This window comes from Vidua chalybeata, chromosome 1 (genome assembly GCF_026979565.1).
Source record: "Vidua chalybeata isolate OUT-0048 chromosome 1, bVidCha1 merged haplotype, whole genome shotgun sequence".
Lineage (NCBI taxonomy): Eukaryota > Metazoa > Chordata > Aves > Passeriformes > Viduidae > Vidua > Vidua chalybeata.
The window spans coordinates 120,780,533-120,799,472 of NC_071530.1; the positions used below are offsets into that span (position 1 = coordinate 120,780,533).

Below are 18,940 nucleotides of genomic sequence, written 5' to 3' on the forward strand. Positions count from 1 at the left end.
TTTCAGTTAATAGAGGAAGACATATTCTTGAAGGTCTTCTGACATTTTAAAATTGTGCAGCTACTTACAGGAAAGCCTATGAATAAATCTTCAGGCTAAGAAATGCCACGAGAAAATGAGATCAGAGCTTGAAAAGCAGCCTTCATCAAAAACATATCAATAGGAAGCTCATTTTTTTAGAATTAAATAAGACTTGAGTCAAGAATAGAAAAAAAATTCTCATTTTAAAGGGAAAGTATAATCTGAATATTAGACTTCAGATCTGTAGCTGAAATAGATTGATATTATCTTTCCTGGAATCAGTAGAACTATGTCAGCTGAAAGCTCAAAATTTGGTATGACAAAAAAATAGTGTAGCAAGAAAATCATCATGGCAAAAAGCCTGTTTGTTTGCATGCATACTTAAAATTCTCAATATTCGCCCATTAGTAGGAATCAACAGCTATTTGAAGAAAATATAGTTTTGCTGTCAGATACACAACTCAGGCTAGGCTAAGTTAGCCAAGCAGACACTTGGAGGCTTTTCTTCTATAAAAAGTATTGTAATTGCTTTCACATATGGCAAATACAATTATGTATATCACCAGTAGGGTGGATTATAAATGCAATCCATGAACAATGACTTATATTTCAATAGATAGCAGCTGTGTTTCTGTAAGGAATGTTGCAGGAACTTGTGGCTAAAGCTAAAAAAAAAAACCAAAAAAACAAGGCAGTCAGGTAAAGGGGAAATGTAAGTTCCTGATCCTGAGAAAAGAAAGAGCTAGACTTAAATTAGCTGCTCAGCTTGCTGTACTCAGCCCTATTCAAATATGCAAGAATGATTGATTTAGAGAGTATGCAAAACTTGTCTCTCTCAGAAAGGGTACAGTTACTATTGAAACATGTGTGCCTTGTTTTAAACAATCTCCATGACAGAAGGGCACAAAATGCTCATTTGGACTAAAATTATTTCACAGATTATGGAATTTACTGTGTCTTATTTATAAAAGTGGCTACCATCACAGATGTGAACTGTACAAATGGACAGAACAGATTGATTACTCCATAGATAATCTCATTTCACACATAATTAAGAAAAATTAACATTTGAAATATGGGAATAAGTCCATAATCAATTTCGTTTCAAGAATAATAAATAAGTTGTTCTAGATGCATGAGAAGTGCAATTAAAAAGGTGTCCCAAGTAAAAAAAAGTTTGTTATGAACACTTTATTTTCTGTTTTATTTTTTGTTTTCCTTTTACTATTAACAGATCACCTTACATTAGCCATATACTATTGCTGCCCTAAAGAATATCAGCAACTGAGGTTCAAGACAGCCTGTGAACACAGTAAGAGAATACTGTGGTAGCCTCTGTCTTCACAAACTCATGAAAAGCATAATAAAGAGGTTTGTGACATAAATGCCAGCAACAAGAGACAGTCAGTCTTGCATACACTATGTATCTCTTTTGGAGCATGATTTAAGATTTAAACCAAGTTACAAATAAAGTCAGTTTCTTTTAAAATATTTTACCCAAATGAAAATTAAATTTTAAATTTAAAATCCCGACTCCATTGAAGTCAAGGATGTTTAGTTATGATCCTTTAACTTGTGAATTAAGATTTTCTAAAACAGCCCCTCTATAAAATTTTACTGACATATAATGAGCATTTACATGGCACTAGTTCCAGCAGAAATCAGAACCTTTCTATACTTTACCTGCTATGAGAGACCATCCAGCCTTGGAAATCCATAATTTCCATCTATTATCATCTACCTAGGCGGAGGAGACAGAGGTCATTGTAGTAACAGAGGCAGTAGAGGGATTTGCTGAAGCAAATGATACAATACAGCCAAACATCCTCTATCACCTTTTGCTGCTATGGCTGTTGTGCTGTTTTGTCTGTCCTGTATTTGACTTTGTCCACAAAACATACTCTTCAAGCACCTCCCAGAAGTAGAGCTAATAAGCTTCAGAATTTTCTTGCACACTTTATTTTCTCTGGGATTTTCTAGGGAAGTAGTTTTATCTGTAGTTGATGGCTTGAAAGAGAAGACAAAACAAAACAAAATTCCCCAAATTTAATATCTTCCAAAGGGTCCCACAGGCTGTACTTCTAGCTGAACTCACAGGACTTGTTTTGTCTGCCAGACAACATTTGTATTTTTTGTTGTTTGAAAATTCTATGAGCAGCAAAAGTAATTTCCTTTCTTTACAAGTGATATTTATAAAAGGATTTTTTGCTTGGGCTCCCAGATACTAGGACCCTCTTAAACCCCCACCCACAAACCAGAGCGAGTAGGTCTGATCATACATCTGAAGGGTGGAACTTCTGCCACCAAATGGAGGGGAGCAGTGGGGGCCTACGGCTCTGCTGCTTCCCAAGTTCTATCCAGCCTCTTTAAACACTGCATCAGACCCTCGACCAGAAAAAAAGGAAAAATTAACTGCTCCTTTACGTACGATTTATTCCATTAAAACAAAAAAAAAACATTATTGCTGAACCATTGTCAGAAGTGCTTTTTGCTCCAGCTTGGTCCTGTTACTGTCTTTCCCCCTCACCTTGCTCTGAGAGGTACATTATCTTCAAATATATTATGGGATAAGTGTCACTCAACAACCGGTCTTAGGCACTTAGCAATCCCCTCTTCTGAACTGCAATCAGTCATGTCACCATTTCAACTCAGACTGAGAAGAAGGTCTCAGGGAGGTGAGCTGCTGCCCTCACACCTTGTTCTGCCTGCAGCCCATCAGTTGCATTGCCCCAGGCCCTCAGCAGGCTCCACAAAATCATGTTTGCCCAAGATTGTGTTCCCCTCTCCCACCAGCCATTACCTGCATGGGCATCACCTTTCAGACCCAGAATCTGGTTTGGGTGAGCCTCAGAATAGCTTTGGATATATAACCTCACCTTGTCCCACAGAGGGAAATAATTGTCCAGGAGAAGAGAAAAAGTCTCACAAGTATGATACACTTCTGTTAGTGTGCCCAAGACAAGGAGAGAAACCCAGCAAGTCCTGGACAGTGAAGCCATCAGTGTGGAATTGTACTGGTGGTGTACAGTACTGGGATTGCTTTGAAGCATAGCCTTGCCCTGTGGTTGCTGAGAAGTCCCCTAAGCTCTACCCATCTCCCACGTGGAAGAGATCTTTAATGTTCCTAGCAAGATCACTGTTTTTACACACTGGTAGTGACTGCTAAAAAATACAGTCATGATTAAAAATTTAATGTGAGAAGTCACCCAGTATAAATGTTCCTGAAGGATAAATATCTTGTGAGAGTAAGTAAAAATACCATAAAACCTTGGCTCATGCACAAGGAGGAGACTCCCAGGGAAGGAGGGGGCTGCTCAATATTCACATGCATAGGACAAGGCCAGGGACAAAATAGTGACAAGATCACAACTAACTCTCAGTTGTGTAACCCCATGGGCCAACCCCATGTTTCTGTACTTTTTAATGTGTAGTACAAGGTCTTTGTCTCAAAACATTTTGGGACATCACCTGAAAGCTGTAAATTTTAAGCAGTTTATCTGATGCTAAAACCAGACCAAAATTCCATCTCACTCATTGTCTTTGTGGTTGTGAAAGTTAAAACCTTCTTCTTCAGGACAATGGAAGGAAGAATATGTAGATTATCTGTGTATAATTAGTTCTGTAAGCATAGATCTGACCAGTTCCTCATCACAAGCAAAGTGATTTTCTTTGAAGAAAGTGATGGCAGAAATTTTCATGTGGGAAATTGTACTACATTATCCTCAAAAATTTTGTTACAGTGTTTGCCTACAATTTGCTGGACTGTTGTGAATCCTAAACTGCATTTTATATTTGTCTTATGGGGAAAAAAAAAGCCTTGACTAAATCATTTCCTGTGTGTGGTCTGAAGCTGGTTATCATGAGTCAATCAGTCACACTTTCATACACCTCCTCTGTAAGTTTCTGGGGTATGCAGAGAGTTATTTTTATACAAAACAACTATATTTCCCTGTACCTCCAATAAACACAAACTGTATCTCATATTTTCATCACAGGCATAGGCAGACCACGATTCCCTGCAGCCCTGAAGTGCAAATCATACATTGTGTGTGATGGAAACTCTGTAATTTACTGGCATTTGTGAAACCAAGTTGTATATCCCTGTACCTTATTTTCTCCCTTTTTCAGTTAAGACATTTGCTCAAACATTCACATTGTTGTCAACTGTATGGTGAGTAATGCCTATGAAGTTTAGGGGAAGTGTGAAGCAGGGGAAAGTGTTTTTGGGGTGATAACTATCTGAAGGAAACAGCATGTAAAAGATTCACAAAATCCCAGAAAGTATTTTCATGCAAACCTGCAGATATTCTCCAGAGTCTCTTAAAAATGACTAAGGAGGTGCTGCCTTCACTGAGTTTGTAGAGCACTTTCAACTTTAGTCTCTGTCTCCAGCACGAGGTGAAAAGTCCTGTGATGTTTGCTACTACCCACGTCTAATTTGAACCATTTAGCAAGCCTCCAGTTCATTGTTTTAAAATCATACATCTTAAAACTGCACAGCTGTTCACCTCTTATTGCCAGCTAGATAACAGCTATAAAATGCAAGCCATAAGACAAATATTTCTGCAGATTTGCTAGGTTATAGCTATCCAAAAATATTCCCTCTGCTGCCCAATATGCAAACACCCTTTCTACTGTTAGGTTTTATGGCTGCCAAGGATGGAAGCTGCAAAGAATGTGATACCATTGTGCTATACCATAAACTACTATTTCACTAGATTCCGCAATTTCTTTGGGGAAATCTAGTACCAAGAAAAGAAAAATACGTGAAAACCCCCCTTAATTTATTAGAAGTCCCTTTCTTCTAAGATACAGTCAAATACATTATCATAAATATGTTTTACAAATAGTGCTCCAAGTACAGAGACCACCCTAACTAATGACCATGTATAGAAACCTAGGGTTTGCCTGCACAATACTGCTTCTCCAGTTCTAACAGTTATGCATTAATATGGTGTGAAAAACCTATATATAGAATGCTTTTGTTAAAATCAGATTATACTAATTCTATATGAAGTGCTTTAATGAAAAATGCTTAATGGCTGAAATACTATAAGACTGCAGTTAGAGTGCAGGTGCAAAAATGATATTCTACACTCCCTGGAGAGCAAACTTGTACATACTGTGAAATATCAATTAAAGTTTATAGTTGCCTGTACTGGTTAAATGTCTTTTTCATGGGAAATTTTCATCTTCTCTTATGAAGCACTCACTCGGGTCAAAATGTGTACTGAATTATGTGGGCATTTTGAGTTATTAAGGAATAGATTTGTTTTACAAGCAAGCTGCAAGCATTCTTTGCAGTTTTTATGAGGTCATCTACATGACTTTTAAATGGTGCTCTTGGCCAGCCTCGATTCTCAGATCAGTTCATTAATTCACACAGCTGTCTTTAAAAACTACAAGAATAATATATACTGGAGTCTGGAAGAAAGAGGTGGATTTCAAGGCTGTATTTCAATCAAGGGGCCTGTTGACATCATAAACTATGAGGGGACAGCCTAAGCTGTTTTGTGAACAGCAGCAAGCTCATGATTGAAATACAGCCTGTTTAATTAATTAATTTAGAATATATGGAGAAAGGATGCAAAATTCACTTTCATGTGAGCACACCTCCCAGAAAGTGTCAGCTGGGACTTGTGCAATGTTCAGCGTTGGCAGAGGTTGTCCTGAATAAAATCTCCTATTCTATGGTATATGCTATGGTAGTCAGCCTGCTCACACATTTCTGGATCTGAATGGGGAAGACCTGGATTTAATTTCTGATTCTGCCCCACTTCTTGGGTGGTTTTGGACAGGTGGCTGACTTCCCTGTGTTTCTGTTTCACGCTTTTAAATTCTGGGATAGTACATATTTTTTTCATTTCTTACCTATCCTTTTTCTAGCTTGTTAAAAGTTTGTGCCATAATCTGTTTGCCAAACAATGTTTGTATCATAGCTAATGCAAACTCTTGAGATCTCAAGATGCTCTTGAAGAGCAAATAAAATCTTAACTACATTAATACAGGAAAAACTTGTTAGGGGGAATGTATAAAAGCATGCAACACAGGCTGAAAAATTTGTATCAAAACTTTCTAAAACCAGTATGCGCTCCCTATTTTTAATATGCCTCTCCATAGTCTAGTAGAGAGCAAAGGTCAAAATCTAAGAAATACTTGAAACTAAGCAGGTATATAGTAGAAAATGGATTCATTCAGAATGTGGTGACTAAGGCAATGATGATCCACCCCAATATTTTATCTCTTCCCCTTCCCCTTTATTTATTATGCAAATAAAAACTGGCATTAAGAGTAAGTACAGAGCTAAAAATTGAGATACATTTATACTTACCTTTATTTATTTTTTCAAGATATTTGAATTAAGCCAAATAAAGTAGTTTAGAGGCATATTTGAGCTGATTCTCCTGCAGCTGATTAATGGATAATGTTTTCTGAATTCACTAAATTCTGAATGCATTTATAATGAAAGCAGTCATTATGCAGTGTGCATTCCAGGTTTAAGCCCTTTCCTTTGACTTTAGGATGAAGCTATACTGAGAGCTGTTTGCAACTCAGATTTTACAGGTTGATGATCTGAGACACCCTTCAGCTTAGAAAACCTACTGTAACCTGCTCTATCTGCCAGCCTCAGCAGGATGCTCAAGGCCAGAACGTGCCCACTGTCACTGCTGCAGAATCAGAGATCTCCAAAGGTCTACTCAGGAAAAAGAGTAACATCAGCACCAACAGGACCTTGCACTGATGCTGGCATATCCATTTGCTAAGTTAATACTTGGATTTCAGTCCTTAGGGTTCCTCTCTTTGGAGTTTCAGATCAGGTTACCAGAGTTCTATGGAAGGAAGTGGAAAAGTACTGGCAGTGACACATTTATCACCACTTTACCTGTAAATGTGTGACACACAGATTATTTACCTTCCATTTGCTCTCTGCCTGGCAGCAGAGACTGAAGCAGGAAGAGATGACAGAGCAGTTTTCCTGAGGAGTTGTGCCATGGCTGACACTGTTCCCAGTCTGATTGACAATTCCCTGTCATTGTACTCAGCCTGGCCCAGGATAAAACATGGGGATGAGAGACCAAGGTACCCAGCCTGCAGTGGGAATGAAATTTTCCATGCCACATGGTGAGAATCATAATGAGGGATGCCCTCAGCAGCCTGCTGGTGCATCGCAAAGGTGCAATAGGAGTCCCTGTCAGAGGCACTGCCATCCAAGCAGCAGGTGTGGGACACCAGAAAATAAATATTGGCTGCTAATCAAATGAACTGACTTTGAGGAAAGAAATGGAATAGGGCCCTTCATTTAAAGCATGGTGCAGTTAAATACCAGTGGAGGAGCAACGTGAGGGATGCTGGACAAAGAGAAGCAGAGTTCCTATCCTAAGCCTCCAGGGCATGACTTTATTAACTAGCCTGAGGAGAAACACTGCAAGAAGATAGCTGAGTCTCTATTACCACATCCTGTAAGGAAGTCACTGTGCACGTTAAATGTATAGAGAGCCCATAAATGACATTGTAACAGTGGAAATCATTGAAGATCAGATATAACCTGCTTTTTAACTTAGAGCAAGGAGGAATAGCATAAACCATCAACATTGGCTAAAGAAAGCTCTGAAAAAATTCAGGATGTGTGCTGTGAGGAGTCTGGATACTATTCTAACCCCATTTTTGTCAGAGCTCAAGGACTGGAAAGAACAGAGCTTTGGGGTCCCGCTAGGCACACCACTGCAGGACCTTGGGAAGGGTGATGGTTTCCTGCAGTGGGCATTTTTCCCCCCTGCTGCCTCTGTGAAATCCAGAACTGTGTAATTTGAACACCAGCTACCTATTGATAATATATTATTTGAAGAATGCCCCTCCCCTGAAGAAGCACTCTAAGGGCTGCCACTTGGGTTTTGGCCTGTTTTTGCATTTTAACCTCTTTATTAGTTAATTTTGTGTTTTATAAGCCTCTCCTGTGAGACAATGCTACTCAGTTCCACTAGTAATATGCAATATATGAGCAGCTAGTCCTACACTTTGTTTCCAGCATTACCTTTCAAATATCTCATTCATAGATAGTATCTTTAGTTCACCAGTGAAAAATGTTATAGTTTCTCAAGGTTCTGTTTGCCAGTTAGGAGAAAAGAGGCAAGTCTTCTATATACCTCACGTAGGAAACAAGTTGTGGATCTTCCATCCCTGGAAGTGGCCAAGGCCAGGCTGTGTGGGGCTTTGAGCAACCTGGTTTAATGAAATGTGACCATGCCCACGGCAGGAAGGTTGGAACTGATGATCATCAAGGTCTCTTCCAACCCAACCCATTCAATGATTCACAAATAAAAGTTCGCAAAAGCCTCTCAAGTACTTATTTAGAGTCTACACATCTACTTTTGAACACTGATGCTTTAAATTGCATCTCTCATCCTCACGTCTACACAGGAACTTGTGACAAGTATATTTGTGTCTAGAATGCCCTTAAAATATCTTCAGAAGTGTCTGGAAAGAGCTGTAGGCTCTAGCTATGCCTCTGGAAATCTCATTATAGTCCCTGACTCATTCAGGGCAAGCAGGCAGGACTTCCACCATCATGGAGAGTGTGATGAAAGCTGGATGGTACATGGATGATGAAATTCCACACATTGCAAAACCTATGCCTGTCAGGACAAATGGTTTTCTCTTCTAGGACAAATCCCTTTTTCATTTTAAGCTAGAATTGCTGCCATTGAATGTGCTGAAAATAAAAATAAAAAGCTAAACCCTGGATACAGGGCTTCCTTAGTCCTTGACAGTGTTGGCATTTTGTGGAAAAGCAATCAAACAGGTCATAAAATACTTTGTGCAGTAGTAAGCCATTTGTAATTGTGAAGCAGGAAAGGCTGTGACACCACATGAGCATCCCCAGGCACCATTGGAAAAACTAAGCCTTGCTTCTTGTGCTTCTCTAAATTTTCTGTTAGGAAAGCACCCACTGCATGAAAAAAGCCACATAGATGCAATATCATTCACTCTTCAAGTCTCTACAACCACTGCATCTTCTTGTTGCAGGAACCAGGTAACACTGGCTACTGTTGGTGGTACAGTTAAGCTTTCTTTGAGGTCTTTGCTATGTTTGGCAGGTAGATGCCATCAAAAGGAAAGAATAAAAGAGCTGCCCAGTATTGCTCAGCTTGCCTGTTAGCTCAGCTTTACTGTTCCCATTTCATGATACCTTTATTGTATAACTCTGACATACAATGTTCAGTCATTTGGCCTCATAGGTCACTGTCTGGACAGAAAACACACCTTTCCAAAGTCACATTCTTCCATGGATTATTTTAGTTATCCCAAAATCTTTCCTTGTAAGACCCCTACACCTTCAAGCTTGCTACATATGCTACATATAACAGTTGAGAAGACGGCACTATTTCCAGTATTACTTTTTTTTTAGCGTTGCTGGCTTCCAGGAACATTTGAAAGTATTAAAATCACCTGCTCCAGCTTTCTGCCAGTTCTCTTCCAAATTCAGACTACTTCAGTTATTCCATTTTTCTCACTTATGCACTTTTTTTCTAACACTCTGTAAAAAAGACATGACATGGGAGTTTTGGCAAGGATGCTCAGGACTTTTCCTCCTTGGGTCATTTCCAGGATGTAGTCACGTGATTTTAAAAGATTTGCCCTTGCTTCAGGCATGAATTGGCCACAGCAACAGCTGTGCTTCACTGATGCTTTTGCACCTCTCTCCTCCATAACAGGATTTTAGGTGATGGAGCAAAGCAGACGGTTCCTAATTGTCCTAACTACTCCTACATGGCTTCCTCTTCTACTACTGCCTAGAAGTGAGCAGGAAAAGCAAATGGAAAACACTTCTTTTTTTGTTTGCAACAGTTGTTCTAGTCTGCAGCTGTGTTTAATTAATTACTTGGGTAAGTGAGATGGATAGAAGAGCTTTTCAAAGCTGTTGAGAAGAGAGCTGTCTGCAGCTAATTATACTGTTATAATAATCCCATGGCATTCCTCAGACTTTTCATCCACTGACTGAATAACAGTTTAGCAAAATATCCAAGGATCACTTGTAGTTTTTAATAAACAGCTGGGAAGAGTTGTAAAGCAAAATAGAATCCAGCTAGAAACAACTAAAAGATTTTTAGCTTGCTCACAGACAAAGCATAAAAGGTCAGATACCAGGAAAATACAAGCAGGATTTTCAAAATGTTTCTCCTCCTTTGCCCAAAATATTTATTTAAGTTTGCTTTTTCATTCTTTAGCTAGTTGACATGATTCATTTTAACAAAAATACTTAATACTTATCAGAACCACTTGTGAAAGCTCCTTGTAACTGCCAAGAGGGAAAACCAACCAGAATATCATGTAACATTTTGCTCATTTTGGGAAGAAAAATATATATGTGAAAACTGAAATAGTAATGCCGCAGAGCCAAAAGAAAGATTTTTCAAGGACTTTATAGCATGGGTCTTTTTTTTTTTTTTTTTTTCCCCCAAAACATACTTTTTGTCAAACATCCTAGGTTACACCTGAGAAATTAGACTGGGGGAGGCAAAAGAGAAACATTAAGTAGCTGGTGAATTGGGAGACCCGTAATAACAAAATGACAAGTTGTTTTGTTCTTCCATAAAATGATATAAGATGGGTTTCTTCTTCTTTGTATGTGTAAGTCCGCATTGCAAATTGCTCACGCAGGAGACACAATGCATGAATCATACTGTGAAAAGTAAAGAATAAAAATGGAAAAGATCTTCCAATCTCTGGCCAGAGAAGTAATTTTATTTCAATATGTTTATCTCTGCATAAGCCTTGGTGAGCTGTCAGTGCATAGAACATTTCTCAATGCTGCTACCTATTATAAACACGCAATATCCCAAGAGGCATATCTCTCCAAAAAACACACGTGAAAATAAAGTGCACACATGCAACATTAGTAAAATCAGTGCCAGCCAATGTCTAATGATACCCATCAGAGCCACTGCTATGAAGGTTTTCTGTTTGCTGAGCTTCCATTCAGGCAAAAAACCATGATGGGAGATGACACTTAACATCAATCTATATCTCAGTTTAAACGTCATGATTTTTGATTTTGCTGCATGCAAAAACATGTTAACTCAGAATGTTCTCTTGAGCATGACAGGTTTAAACATTAATGGAAGTGTTAATTCAGATTTCATGTCGACAGTCCAGCTAATATTGCAATTGTAGCAGCCTTTCTCAAAAGAGACACATATTTGCAGAGCTCAGTATGCAGCAGCTACTACTTTGACAATGTGCCAGTAGCAGACTCTGTAGGTAGACAGTGGAAAAATATTTCACTTTTGTGGAATAAGCCTGAGTATGGGCAGGCAGAAAGGAGACATCACTGTCATGCGCAGACAGCCAGTGCAGACACGGCCTGGAGATTTCATTTGGCTGCCAACTATAGACAATTTTTTGCAATGGTTCAGAGCTCTACACACCGAGCAAAGACAACATTTTTCCAAGCTAAATTTAAGCCTGACACTTTCATTTGGAACATGTAATTAATAATCTCACCAAAAGGAAGTATCCAAACACCGAGCATACACAAAAATATCCTTAAAGAAGTTGTTGCAATGCAACAGCTTTTAAACCCTGTTGGTGATTTTCTCATGTATTGATAAACCCCATTAAGGGGGGACTGAGCTTGCCAGTACTGTTTTTCCTGTCTGCACCTCACCTTTCCCTCAAAGGATTAGGGCAGTGTTTTGTTATGTTTTTTTTTTTTTTTTTTTGTGGGGAGCAGGGGTGTTCTCAGTGAGGACAATTAACACTTGAAGCCTTAGAGATGTAGCTCCATCTCACCAGAATCATGTGTGCTTATCATGTGGGCCTCTGGTGTCCTCTGAAGGTGACTTACTGTCTCCTGAAGAGTCCTAATGGAGGTAATCTCTGCCTGGACAGACGTGACCTTTCAGAGCTGCTTGCGTCCCTTGGTCTCTTGGAGATGATGCAAAAGGGAATGGAGTATGGGGGGAAATACCAAATGTTCATCAGCTGATGTCCTGTTTCTTTCTCTGATATTTCTTTTGTAATTATATTTTCTTGTTTCATAACATGGCCACATAACCCTCTCAAATGAGAAGACACCTGCAAAGTCAGCACCCAGAATTAAGTACTTGTCATGGAAACAGAAGCCTGGATCCTAGATGGGACTGGATCTCAGTCCTCTGTGGAGATGTGACCAATTCTGTTTAGCTTGGTCAGGAAGAGAGCTTGTCTCCAGCCAAGCAAGATGGCACCGATAACTCAACTGTAACAATACAGCTTTAGGCTTTGTGCCATCTCCTTTGACTTAGTCCCTACAGAGTTTTTAGTGGCCTCTCTGCGGTTCTCAGCTACAATAGGTATGTTCAGCAAACACAGGCATGCACATAACAAAAACTATATTTATGGATTCTTGTTGGCAATATTTGTTTTTTTGAGTGTGTTTTTCATTTAGGGGTTCAATTAGTCCTACTGAACACTTGAAAGATCAGCTTCCAATTTAAAGGGGATTAAATAGTGTTCTTTTAAGTTCTATTGGCTTCCAGTCTTCTGAATATGAAATAAAAAATGTCACCACAGTCAAGTGCAGAGGGTATGATCACATAATGACTGTGAGAAGCATGGCACTCAGCCCCATCTGAGGCAAAAAAAATGTGTAATTTCCATTTGGTATTTCCAATGCTAGTTACAGCTGAAGTCAACCAGCCACATTTTCTACTGCATGTTGCATGTCCTGGATTCCCTGGTGCCAGTGGGAATAAAATAAATGAATTCAAAGGATCCCAAGATATCAGATAGGCTATCTCACATGGGATTTGCACACTGAGAACCTTTTACAGTGCTCTGGACAGCAGCAAACTCTTGCACTAGTGCTGCAATAGATCAGCTACAAGAGTAGCCCATCCCTTCTGGCACCAAAAAATCTCAAAAGTGATGGAACAATAAGAGATGGTAAAAATCAAAAAAAAAAATGGAGACCGGAAAGGGGAAGGAGAGTATGGCAGACTAGCATGTTTCTATAGTCACAGATGTATAGAGTCTGGTGACCCCATAAAGATGTAGAATATGAGTGTACTGCATTTTCTGTCACTTCTCTAGGGATTTTCCCATTTCAGTGACATATCTCAGTGCTGGAGACACTTCTGCCTGGAAAGCTTTGTGCCAATCATTCCTTGCCTCTGGTTCACAGTGGTAAATGAACAAGATATGGGGGAATCAGGAGGTAATACATGGTCTCCCTCCCACCTGGTCTTGAGATAACTCCTTCAAAAGATAAAACTGCAAAGTGACCACTGAAATGGACAAGGCAGCAAATATAAAGACAGAAAATGTATTTCCCTAACAGCTCTACCACTGCTAATCGCACGTGACATTAATAAATGAGCTGTATATAATACAGAAAGGCTTTGTTGATTTGATATGTAGCAGGGGGATTTTGGTTTTTTTTCTATCTCACCAACATAGTTTATAGATCACTTAGCTTTTCATTAGTGATTGCACAGCACTCCTGGTGCACCAATGAGTGCTTACATGGTAAGTTGATATTCAGGCAACATTTGTAGCATAATTTAGCTTTCTTTTGGCAAAAATATTGGATGGAAGCCATTATAGGATTCAGCAACATGTGACCAGTGAGCCAGCCACAGCTCAGGGGCTGCCAGCTGATGGTCCCTGTCCTATGTCATATGTCTACCACATGGAGGCTCTGCTATGTCACGGTACTAATACCCTCTACAATAGGACTATGTTATTTTCATATGTGTGGTGTTATTTAAACCCCACTCTGCTTGTTTTGGAGAAGATCAGCTGTAGAGGAATCAAAACTTGTAGCAACTATAGGTAGAATTTATATTAATCCCAGGTTATTGAAGTTACTTTCAAAGACAGTCATCCTGTGCACCATATCTTATGAAGAGCAATGATTTATTGTCAAGAGAGCACACTTTATTCTAATAAATTTTTCTTTGGAAATGAAGCTTAGCTTCCAATGGGACTTCACACATTTTACACTTTTCAGAACATGAGTTTTAGATTTTTTGAGCTGGAACTGAACAACAAAAAAATCCTACAGTGCTATTAGGTAATTTTCTCTTTAATTTTGGCTAAAAGAACGCTGCTTTTTGAAATGCATTCCCAAAATCTTTGTCTAATATATTTTTAAATCATTCATGCGTTGGAACCTCTGACATTCTTCTTTAGACAATATTCCCAAATCTAATAAACCAATTAACATTTTTTCCCCTCCTATTTGAATGAAATTCGCTGCCCTTAAATATTTTCTTTGAAATTCCACTTTGGTTAAAGACTTATACATATTATAATAATAAGATAAAAAAACCCCACCTAATAATGATTGTTATATGCATGTTTGTTGCAGTAGTACTGTTGTCTGTTCAAAAAAATCTAATCCATATGTCAGATATATCCTGATGGACAGTGGAACCCTCGCAGCATGGATGCTGTAAAAGAGATTGGCATCCTGTCAAAGCCAGAGTGCTTGAGGGTGAAATGAGGCACAAGCAAGAGGTCCACTAACCCAGTGAAATGTGCTTGATTGGCTGTGCACGATCTCTTTATCTTCTAACTCCTTCTAGATTCTCCTCCCCTGCAAGGTCAGGCTCTCAGAGGAGCAATTTATAAACTCACAGCTCATATTCTGGTTGCAGTTCCAGAACTGACACAAAATTAAATCAGTCTTGAGTGCAGCAGGATACAAAAATTACCTTCCCAGTCTACTGAGCCCTTCAAAACTTCCAATAAATCTCCCAGTGGCAGCATTCCAGTGCTGGTTGCCTATCTTCCTTGCCTTACAAAAAGACCTTGAAATGGAAAGAGAAGGGTTTTCTTTGAAGTCATATTTCATAGCACAAAAAGACATGCACAGAAGCAGCTGACTTAAGTGGTTTCCCTCTCTCGTTCAAAGTATTTTCTGAAAAGTCTTAAATGGGACTTTTTAGTTAATCCCCAGAACTATTAATTGCAGGGGCCACAACACATATCAAAGCAGGTGCTGATATCAACAAAGGCTCCTTTTAAAAAAAGATGAAGGCAAAACACTTTAAAAATATGCAGGCTAGAAGAAACATTGTTAGGCTTCATCTAATTGCATTCCTCCCCTGAATATTATTGCAATCCTCCCTAAAAAATATTAAACTTGAATAAGTATATTCACTTCATCTTAGAACTGACACTGAGTGCAAATGTAATATATCCCTCTGTAATTATTAAATTGAGCAAGCCATCATTATCTCTAGTAAAATTCCCTGGGCTTCAGTAAGAGATGCCTGAGTTTTAGAGCAACCGTTTCACTTACTCCTGTGGAGAAGCAGGAATGGGTCTTGAGGCTGGCTCTGGTCCTCTCAGAGCCCATTTTGCTGGTGTGGGACCTGGCATGGGCTCCCTGCACTATCACGTTGGCTTGTTCCTCTTTCCCGAGAGCTCATGGTGCTGGAGGACTGGCAGGGCCACCTGAAGGCATGGTCCCTGAACAGAGGGGCCCAGGAGATGCCTCCACACTATTACCTGAGGATGATGCCACTCAGGGAAGGAACAGCTCCCAGCAGGGAGAGGGTGACTGCCCTGACACAGGTGACCACAGGCATCCAGAAAGTTTTCAGAGCCTCCATGAAGGTCACCCTATCCTTTCATAAAGAGCTGCTGTGGTTTCTTTAATGTCAGTCTTTCTGTTGCTTGAACCAGATAAAATACTGTGCAGTGGACATGGATAACAGCCCTGGCACCTCTCAAGTTTTGGTCCTGATGCTGATGCAGGCTTTAGCCTGGGACCCACTTCTATTTTAGGTGTAGAGCCCTCTGAACCTGTCTGTGTGCAAGTGGGCTCCAGGAGGAACTCCCATGTGAGTGACCCGTGAGGACTTCATTTTGTTTAAGGCTGCTTAAAGTGTTATTGGAAAATTCTGTAAGGCAGCTCAAGTGAGTGAAAATGATTTGCTTAGGATGAATGTAACCACCAGTGCATTACTTCACATAATCTAAACAGAGTTTCAGGCACACTTCATCTATCATTCCCTGAAAGAGGGAGGCTGAGTTAATGCTCTCTGACAAATATTATGTTTCTCAGGCAGCCCTGGTGCTGTCTTCCACGTTTCCTGACCCACTTTGATTAGATATATAAACAGCACGACTAAAACACAGGTTGGATTTTGCTGTTGGAAATGCAAGATAAGGATACCACAAAGGCTCATCAACACCCCAGCCCTCTCTGTAAGAGACACCCAGCACTCATGAGATTGGAGATTCCTTCTCAGTGCTGTAAGATGAGTCACTTGGCTAATAACTATGATTTATAACAGCATTTTAATTGCACCCTGGGCTCTCTGATGAAGACAGAAGAGGGCAGGGTGTCACACCTCGGGACAGTCCTTCAGGGCAGGGGGAGAGGGGAGAGCAGGGCTGAAGTCCAGCGGTCAGTGAGCATTGCTCGGAGGGCTGCTGGAGAGGCCCAGGAGGAAAGAAGGAAAGGATGCCAGGCAGAGCCACTGATGGCAGCTGGTTTGCTAATGCTGACAGTCTCCTCTGAATCTAATATGAATGTCAGGGACAGGACATGGAGCTGGTAATGAAGAGGGAAAACTCCAGCTCTTCCATGTTGCTTCTGCTGCAAAAAATGTCTAGCAAACCTCTGGGTGCCACAGCTCTGTAGTGAGTGTTTGAGTAGGTTAATTTTGCCTTAAAAACACCCAAAGACTCAAATTCATTAGCTCTAAGTGGGCCCATAGCCACATCTCTGGGCATGTATACAAAGAGTAATCAGAAGAAAATTAGGACGTTTCTTTCCAAACATGTAAACCTCCCACATCCATCAAACTGCAATTCCCCTTAAGTCAGTCCTCACTGCTCACTTTCCCAGAAAGAAGTATTACAGAGCAACTTGGAAGTCAGCAAAAAAATGTACAAGGCACACATCCTCACTGTATTGCTAATCCAAAGGGCTCAGAGGTTAACTCAGAGCTGGCAGGAACAACAAAAGAGTTTTCTCTATCTGGTTTGCCTGATACAATCACGCTGAAACTTTGTCTGGAGCAGAAAGGCTTAAGACAGCACTCCAGAGAGCTGGCCTTGTGCTCTATCTTTGCATCTTCACTCTTTTTTTTTGGGGAGGGGAGTACAAACTGAGCAATGTCACCTTCCTCAGGCTGTACAGAGAGGCATCTTTCAGGCTGCTAAATTGTCACTTGTTATAGCCAACCTGACTGACTGAAACCCAGATGTAATTCTTCATTTTGCACAGGAAGTAAGAGTCTAATCCTACTGTCTAGTCTGTCAGCTATCCAATTGTTGCATCCCGGAGTTTGGGTTTAGATTAGGGTTTTTAATTTATGTTAAAATAAGCCAAGCTCTGTAATCCCGCGTTTCCCCCGTGTTGTCCCGCCCCCGCGGTTTCTGACCCCTGTTGCCGGCTCTTACCCCTGTGCCGCTCCTGTAAGCACCCTGCCGTCCGGCCCCGGGAAACCCCGTGCTGGCCGCCCCGAGCCACACGGTCCCGCTCAGCCCAAGGCTCAGTGCCCGCCCCTGCGGGGTTCTCTGGTTGGTCGCTGTTGATGACGTCACCGCCACGGCAGCCGCCCCTATTGGCCGGCAGGCCGTGGATCCTCTCGCCCCGCCCCTCTATAAAGCCCTATCCCGCTGGCAGCCAGGCGCCATTTGCTCCCATGCGAGTGCCGGGAGCGGTCGCGTCTTTCCATCGAACCGCGCCACGTGACCAATAAACCGTTCCTGCCAAGCACGGAGTAAATGGACAAATTCCTTCCTCTTTGCCGGGTCCCTAGTGCACGGTAACAGAGACTGGCCAGCCCACGCGCCCGAGACACGGAGCCGTGTCCGGGAACCCGCGGCAGCAAACCCCGGCAGCACGTGGAAGCTACGCTACAGCCGGGCTCCTAAGAGCCGCGTGCAGTCGGGGAGAGCAAAAAACCGCCGCCGCAATTGGCGCCCCAACGTGGTGCCGAGGCCAGCGCTGAGCTGATCGCGTGGACTGAGGTTCACCGCAGAGCTCCAGGAACAGCGCCGGGAGCCGCCGCCGCCGGCCAGGGGCCGCGCCGCCACCAAGGGGGGAGCGCCGCCGCCAAGCCAGAGCGGGCAGCGGTCCGCGCCGGACCACAGCTCCGTGCCGGACGGAAACCGAGAGCAGGGGCTCTCCAAAGTACGTCAGTGAAGTCGCCCACGGGGGACCAGACAGTGTGTCCCGCGTGGGACAGGAAGTGCAAACTTTCGCAGCCAGGAGGGCAGAAGAAAGAACACTTCCCGGGACTCCCGGACCCTGGTGGCAGCTTTGCTTTGCAGAGACTTCAGTCTGGTAAGTATTAGTCGTGGAAACGTGTCCAGCTAATACGGGGAGGGCTGGCCGTGTTCCCGAGGTTGGGACGTGCGGCGCGCAGCACGAACGGCAGCCGCTGGAGTCGCCTGCGTTTTTTTGCTTTTTTTCTCCTTTTTACTGCCCCAGGGGTGAGGTGGTTTGGGTGGAAGAAGCATGGGGACCGTGCTATCTGCCCAACAAAAGGAATTTTATTCCCAAGTTAAAGAAATCCTTTTGGTGAAGGGCCGATACCCTAAAAATTTAGTTAAGAAATTTGTCCGGTGGTTGTTCTTTGCTTTCCCCCGTCTGTCTACCGAGGACGCGCGCAAAACAGAATTTTGGGAGCAAGTGGGAAAAAGGCTAGCAGAGGGGATCGGTAGGGATCCCTCCATAGATGACTGCTTCCCTAAATTCCATTTGTTGATCACAGATGTAGTAAAATCAGACCCCGCGCGAAACTCGGTTGGGGAAGGGAAAGAACCATCCGGAAAATCTGTTACTCCCTCTGAATCTGTTTCCCCATCCCCTTCTCCTACCCCTTCTTCCCCTAACCCGGGTGGGCGAGGGGGGGCACCCACAAATGTGGACCATGCTCCAGGCTCCCCCAAGCCACCCCGGCGTCCCCGCCTT

At 41.7% G+C, this 18,940-nt stretch overlaps 1 long non-coding RNA gene across 1 annotated transcript; it reads right to left on the bottom strand.

Moving 5' to 3' along the window:
• Window positions 1-612: 612 nt before the first annotated feature.
• LOC128797208 (uncharacterized) lies at window positions 613-17,505 on the bottom strand. The gene is made up of 4 exons (XR_008434049.1): window positions 17,422-17,505; window positions 14,718-14,813; window positions 1,705-1,762; window positions 613-686 (listed from the first exon to the last, which is right to left on the bottom strand). It is a non-coding gene; the product is annotated as an uncharacterized LOC128797208 (long non-coding RNA).
• Window positions 17,506-18,940: the final 1,435 nt, after the last annotated feature.